Source organism: Trichomycterus rosablanca, chromosome 24 (assembly GCF_030014385.1).
Source record: "Trichomycterus rosablanca isolate fTriRos1 chromosome 24, fTriRos1.hap1, whole genome shotgun sequence".
Classification (NCBI taxonomy): Eukaryota; Metazoa; Chordata; class Actinopteri; order Siluriformes; family Trichomycteridae; genus Trichomycterus; species Trichomycterus rosablanca.
The window spans coordinates 10,568,553-10,576,491 of NC_086011.1; positions in this window are offsets into that span (position 1 = coordinate 10,568,553).

Consider the following 7,939-nt stretch of genomic DNA (forward strand, 5'->3'; position numbering starts at 1 on the left):
GTCATTGGATAAATGCCACGATTTTGTCCCGCCCCCGGACGCTGAGCGTCTCTGGGGGTGAATGGAGCTGTGGGCGGGTCTGGATGCTGAGCTTCTGCAAGATGATTGGAGGATCAGTCAAAAGGCTGAATCCCGTTTTGATTGACATCTATCACTGGGAGCTTCAGTCCCATCGCGGATTTTGCGAGTGAATTTGAAAGACAAACTGCAACCCATTTCAGGCAATTTTCTTGAAAAGGAACGGAGGGCAGAATTTATGTATAAATAAACTGACAAATTGTATAATGTAAGCTGACAATGAGCTTCCCCTCTTTGAAAGACTAGCAGCCGCCACTGGTCCAGGTGTAGGTGTGTCTGCCCTGTGATTGATTAGTGACCTTTCCAGAGCCTTTGTCTAACCAGGAGAAAGTGGTAAAACAGACATCGAATGAATGAATGGAGTCTTATCACAACTTTGAGTATTAAATCATTTGTTGAAAATGGAATACTATGAATCATGACTGTCAGTATTAAAATCCCACTGAAGTATACCTTTGACTAATCTAAGATAATTCAGTTGAAGTTGGCTGGCTGGCCTCTTATGATGTATTGCTATACAACCAGTTATATATTTTATAAAAGATTAATGAAGCAGAGTCTTTGCCAGAGCTGTTTATTTACAGTGGGCTTTTAATGATGCCTGAAGAGCGCTATGCATTTTTCAGCTGACAGGATTTCCTTTTAGAGATTTGTTTCATACAGTATTTCAGAGGAATTTTAAAGGGGCAAGAATAGGTTTCTAAATATTTTTATTACAATATCTACATAATCAATCACAAAACCATTGCTACAGTATCAAACAGAAATTATTAGTCTCTTGTTTCTATCTATACCTAAAGTCATCCATAACATACACCGATCAGCCATAACACTAAAACCACCTCCTTGTTTCTACACTCACTGTCCATTTTGTCAGCTCCACTTACCACATAGAAGCACTTTCTAGTTCTACAATTACTGACTGTAGTCTATCTTTTTCTTTGCATGCTTTGTTAGCCCCCTTTCATGCTGTTCTTCAATGGTCAGGACTTTCCCAGGACCACTACAGAGCAGGTATTATTTGGGTGGTGGATCATTCTCAGCACTGCAGTGACACTGACATGGTGGTGATGTGTTAGTGTGTGTTGTGCTGGAATGAATGGATAAGACACAGCAGCGCTGATGGAGTTTTTAAACACCTCACTCACTGCTGAACTGAGAATAGTCCACCAACCAAAAATATATCCAACCAACAGCGTCCCGTGGGCAGCGTCCTGTGACCATTCATGAAGGTCTAGAAGATGACCAACTCAAACAGCCAACAACCAATAATCAGCTCAAACGACCAATAGTCTCTGACTTTACATCTACAAGGTGGACCAATAGGTAGGAGTGTCTAATAGAGTGGACAGTGAGTGGACACAGTATTTGAAAACTCCAGCAGCGCTGCTGTGTCTGATCCACTCATACCAGCACAAAACACACTACCACCATGTCATTGCCACTGCAGTGCTGAGATCATACACTTTAATAATACTTGCTCTGTAGCTCAGCTTATAGGGCATCCCACTTCGGAAATTATGGGTAACAAGATGTTTACATTATAAAAGCCTTCACTTTAATGAGACCTTTAAACAATATGTTGCCATGTGTTTGTAAAATCTTTTGTCTATTCAGTCAAAATTTGTTAGGTCAGGCATTGATGTGAGACAAAGCCCTGACCCGCAATGAATGTTTCAATTCATCCATGTGGTCTTTAATGAGATTGAAGTCAGGGCTCTGTGCAGGCCAACAGAGTTCCAAGCACCAAACCATGTCAAACCACATCTTTGTGGACATTTTGTACAGTCATGCTGCAACATGGAGGGGCCTTTTTCAAACTGTTGACAAAGTTGAATGCAGTTTATCTATAATTAGTTGCGACATTAATTACACTGCATATACTAATTGTTGCAGTTTTGCAAAAGGATTTATTGCATATTCTTACTTAATATGCAAGAACACATTGTTTGACTTCAGCTGCTCAACAGTCTGTGGTTGCCGTTTCTCCAATTCTCTGAATCTTCATAATACACCATACATTTTCAATATGAGACCGATCTAGACTACAGGCAGGCAAGTTGTAGCTGAAATAACCATGGACTTCTTAGGAAAACATGTTACCTTGATGGCCACATGTGTTTCTTTAAAATCCCAATGTACAGGCAAGCCTGAATGTCTGCATACCCCTTTCAGCTTCTCCACATTTTGTTACGTTACAGACTCATTCTATAATAGATTGAGTTTTTTTTGCTTTAAACATCTACACACAATCGCCAATAATTACGAAGTGAAAACAGGGTTTAGAAAATATGCCCTTAGCCTAATACTTGGTGGATGCACCTTTGGCAGCATTTTTGCCCATTCCTCTTGGCATATCCTTGCAAGCTCCATCAGGTTGGATGGGGAGTGTTGGTACACAGCCATTTTCAGCTCCTTTCACAGATGTTTGATTAGATTCCGGTCTGGGCTCTGGCTGGGACACTCAAGGACATTCACAGACTTTCTCAGAAGCCACTCCTTTGTTCTCTTGGCTGTGTACTTCGGGTCATTGTCATGTTAGAAGGTAAACCTTCGCCCCAGTCTGAGGTCCAGAGCACTCTGGAGCAGTTTTTCTTCAAAGATCTCGGTGTACTTAGCTGCATTCATCTTTCCCTCTATCAGGACTAGTTGCCCCGGTCCTGCTGCTGAAAACATCCCTACATCATTATGCTGTCAACACCATGCTTCACTGTAGGGATGGCATTAGCCAGGTGATGAGCGGTGCCTGGTCTCCTCCAGATGTGACGCTTGGTATTCAGGCCAAAAAGTTCAATTTTGTTTTCATCAGACCAGAGAATCTTGTTTCTCATGGTTTGAGAGTCCTCTAGGTGTCTTTTGGCAAACTCCAAGAGAGGTGTCATGTGCCTTTTACTAAGGAGAGGCTTCTTTTTGGCCACTCTACCATAAAAGCGTGATTTGTGGAGTGCTGCCTGGATGGTTGATCCTCTGATAGGTTCTCCCATCTCCACAAGGACACGCTGGAGCTCTGTCAGAGTGACCCTCGGGTTCTTGCTCACCTCCCTGGCCGAGGCCCGTCTTCCCTGATTGCTCAGTTTGGCCGGGCGGCCAGGTCTAGGAAGATTTTGGTGGTTCCAAACTTCTTCCATTTACGAATGATGGTGGCCACTGTGCTCTTTGGAACCTGTAAAGCTGCAGCAATTTTTCTGTACCCTTCTCCAGATCTATGCCTTGACACAATCCTGTTTCTGAGGTCTGCAGATATTTCCTTTGACCCCATGGCTTGGAGTTTGCTCTGATATGCACTGTCAACTGTGGGACCTTATATAGGCAGATGTTGGCAATGCCCAATCATATCCAATCAATTAAATTGTAGAAACATCTCAAGCTGTATCAGTGACAACAAAATGCACCTCAGCTCACTTTTGGGTGTCATATCAAAGAATGTGCACACTTGTGTGCATATGATATTTTACATTTTGATTTTTAATAAATTAGCACAAATGTCTAAAAACCTGCTTTCACTTTTTCATTGTGGGCTATTTTGTGTAGAATTTTGTGAAAAAAATTATATATAGAATGAGTCTGTAATGTAATAAAACATGGAGAAGGTGAAAGGGGTGTGCAGACTTTCCAGCTTGACTGTAAATTAATGGTACCTCCACATATTTTCAAGTCACCCATTTTGTGGGCACTGATGTACCCGTATACCATGACAGATTTCCAATTTTCAATGGGTCCTTCTCATCTTTGTCACAAAGAACTTAGGTTGTCCCAAAAACAAGCTCAATCACAGCAATACATAATTTACTGAGCTGAAACAAAGTGTTCACTTGTCTGAAGTATTTAGTTCAGATTAAAGAAAATAATACTCATGTAAATGCACACACAGAAGTCAGTGTCCAAGTCAAGGTTATAATTACAAATTAAATACAAATTCAAGGAGACTGACCCATCTCTGTTGTGGTTGTAGTGGTAAAGACCTAAAGTGCCAAGGAGTTACCATGAACAACAGCGTAAAAATAACATTAAAGCGCCCACCAGGGTTTGAATCCTGGCTGTGCTTTTGGCTGGTTTGGTTTCTACATATAGAAATTATTGGCTATGTTTGTGGGGTGGAGTGGCCAAGACCCCGTTATTGGCGTCCTATTCAGGGTGTGTTATTACATTACATTTAGTGATTGCGGGGAATTTGGACCCACTAAGTCCCTCACCAGGACAAATCAGTGGTAAAACATGGGAATTAAATCACATTGGAGTTGTCTACAGGAAGAAGAAAGCTCTGATACTTTATGTGTGCAGTATAAGTATGTGTACATCCTTCCTAATTATTGAGGTCAGGTGTTCAGCCACATTCTCTGCTAACAGCTGTATGAGATCATATAACATCAGTTATATAAAATCAATAATATGATTCCAACATGTCAAAGATACGTAACTTGGTTTATTAATCACAAAATCTGGATCCCTAAACAATGGAAAATTTAAAATTGTCTGATTAGTCAACTTTAACCAAATTTCATACATATGGTTGGCTTCATATTGGGTGATTGAGTCATGATATGTTCTAATTCGTCCCAAAAGTGATGGATAGGATTAAGGTCAGGGCTCAGGGTTTGGATTAGGGCTCTCAGGGTTTAGGTTAGAGCTCTGCACAATCCAGTCCAGTTTCTTTACACTAAACTTAGCAAAATTTTTCATGGCCCTAACGTTTTGTACAGGGGGACTGTTATGCCATATGAAACTGCTGTCACAAAGTTTAAAAGTAATCAAACAATAAAAAAGCCCCAGTCAGTTTTTTTTATCTAAGCTGTAGTTGACCAACTAAAATATGACCCAACAACTTTCAGCCAATGATTTACAAACAACCCATGGCACACTAGGGTGGCATAGTGGTGCAGTTAAGTGGATATGCACACAGGTACTAAAAACCTGGGTTTGATTCTCATCTTTAGTCATTGTAAGAGTTTTGAATGTCATCCTGTTGGGTTTCAGTGGGTGCTTTAGTTTCCTATCACCTTCCAACCATAGAGAAGGTGAATTTGCTGCTCCAAATTGGCCGTAGGGGTGAGTATGTGAAGGTAAGTGTATTTCTGCATTAGACCCAGTAGGTAACACCAGACCCACCACAACCCTGACCATAATACATTATATGTAAATAAATAAACAACACTAGACATGTGTGCAAACAAAGCGATCTAAAATGTCTTAAACATTGCATGCAGTGACTTTTACAACCAAAATGTGCCTTTTACAAACAACCAGAGTTAAGGTCCTAATCTGACATGTTGGAGCACTTAAAGCACCTCAGCCATTAAAATAAAATAATATTATGATATACACCAGTATACAAGCTTACATGTACATGTATTTACATGAAGCTAGTATTATGATTTGGTTCAATGTTATTCAATAGGTGAAATGTTCTCTGGGAAATTAAACAAGGTCAGCTGACAGGAAGCATGAATGGATCAAAAAGACAGGCCAGTCTGCCACAAGCCAAGAGGGTTCTGGGCACCCAGCCCACCAAAGCTTCCCAACATCTCATAAATGGATAAAACAGAACAAGGGCACAGTTCTAAAGTATGCTGATACAGAGGCAGTAAGCCAAGAGCCATCTTCTTTATGCCACCTTCTTCCATTGTTCAAACTAACAACATACACCACAAGTATCTGGACGCCTTCTTTAATAAATGAGTTTTGTTTTTTGGTGCATAAGAGGTACATCAAGCATACACCCAAGTGACAAAATACAAAACAAGAACAAGAACAGAACAATGATTACTACAGAATCAGGAACAAGAACAAGGAGAAATACAGACAAGGCAAACTATAACTATGACAACAGGCAGGGCAGAACTGTAATGAACAAAAAATAAGCAAAGGCTATTCTATGCTAAATGCTAATTTCTTTCCCTGAGAAATTTAGAGGAACATGAACACATGACGTTTTATTGGGAAGAAATACAGCAGTGTAATTTTTCATCTATTCAAACTACACCGATCAGCCACATTAAAACCACCTCCTTGTTCCAACACTCACTGTCCATTTTATCAGCTCCACCATATAGAAGCACTTTGTAGTTCTACAATTACTGAGTGTAGTTCATCTGTTTCTCTGCATGCTTTGTTAGCCTCCTTTTATGCTGTTCTTCAATGATCAGGACCCCAACAGCACCACCAGAGTAGGTATTATTTAAGTGGTGGATCATTCTCAGCACTGCAGTGACAATGACATGGTTTTGGTGTGTTAGTGTGTGTTGTGCTGGTATGAATGGATAAGACACAGCAGCACTGCTGGAGTTTTTAAACACCTCACTGTCACTGCTGGACTGAGAATAGTCCACCAACCAAAAACATCCAACCAACAGCACCCTGTGTGCAGCGTCCGTTGACCACTGATGAAGGTCTAGAAGATGGCCAACTCAAACAGCAGCAATAGATGAGCGATCGTCTCTGACTTTATATCTACAAGATGGACCAACTAGGTAGGAGTGTCTAATAGAGTGGACAGTGAGTGGACACAGTATTTAAAAACTCCAGCAGTGCTGCTGTGTCTAATCCACTCATACCAGCACAACACACACTAACACAACACCACCATGTCATTGTCACTGCATTGCTGAGAATGATCCACCACCTAAATAATACCTGCTCTGTGGTGGTCCTGGCAGAGTCCTGACCATTGAAGGACAGCATGAAAGGGGGCTAACAAAGCATGCAGAGATATACAGATGGACTACAGTCAGTAATTGTAGAACTACAAAGTGCTTCTATATGGTAAATGGAGCTGATAAAATGGACAGTGAGTGTAGAGACAAGGAGGTGGTTTTAATGTTATGGCTGATCGGTGTATTTACACACATGAACACATTTATTCCTTTTTTACTTTTTGGTTGTCAGTGTCTATGCTAATGTTTTTCTTTATTTCATTTACAATCTTTCATTGTACTGGGATGTGGCTTGCTTGGCAGATGTAAACGTTTGCCAAATGTCTTAACCTCATATAGGTCTGTCTCAATAAGTTTGTAAATTTTGCAAGACATCAGATTCACAAGTGTTTTGTGAGACAGCTGGCTTATAAATTCTGTGTTAATGTGACGCACCATGCTAAATGCCCTTTCTACATCACAATTTGGCAGCACCAACAGCATCTTCATCAACTGGCAGAGCTCTTTGTATCTTAACTGCCCTGTGTTCACAGATCATCAACTGGCAAACATTTGTAGTTTGGCTCAAGTCCTTCAAGGTCAGTTGAAATATAAACTAGGACTTCAAAGTGGAGCTATTTTTGGCATCTGCCTTCATCACATTTGGAAATATCTCTGCCAAAGTTAAAATCTGCTCTAAATTCACCTCATCTTGGCTCTCGACCACCTGACAGCTTTTTAAAGATTTGATCTCTTATTGGAGACTTATCCACAATTTTTGGAAATCTCCTGACAGAGCTCCTGCTCTGGCATCTTTGAATAACTGCATTGTCTTGTAAGAGGAATCTTTTGTACCTCCTTACTTAGCAACTGCCTCCTTGCCAGGTACCCAATAAAAAGCTCCTTAACTGGGTGGTGAATTTCAGGGTTGCTCATATTTATCTTGAGAATGTTCTGTTCTCTTAATGCTTTTGGATCAACAAATCTGCTTGCTGTGTCATACAAGAACACTTCACCAATCTTATCAAACTTAAAGAGGATAGCTGTTTTTTTTTTAATCAAATTGAATTAAAAGTGTGTACACCGATCAGCCAATTATCAACATAACATAAAAGCACCCCCTTGTTTCTACACACATTGTCCATTTTATCAGCTCCACTTACCATATAGAAGCACTTTGTAGTTCTACAATTACTGGTATGAGTCAATAAGACACAGCAAGGCTGATGGAG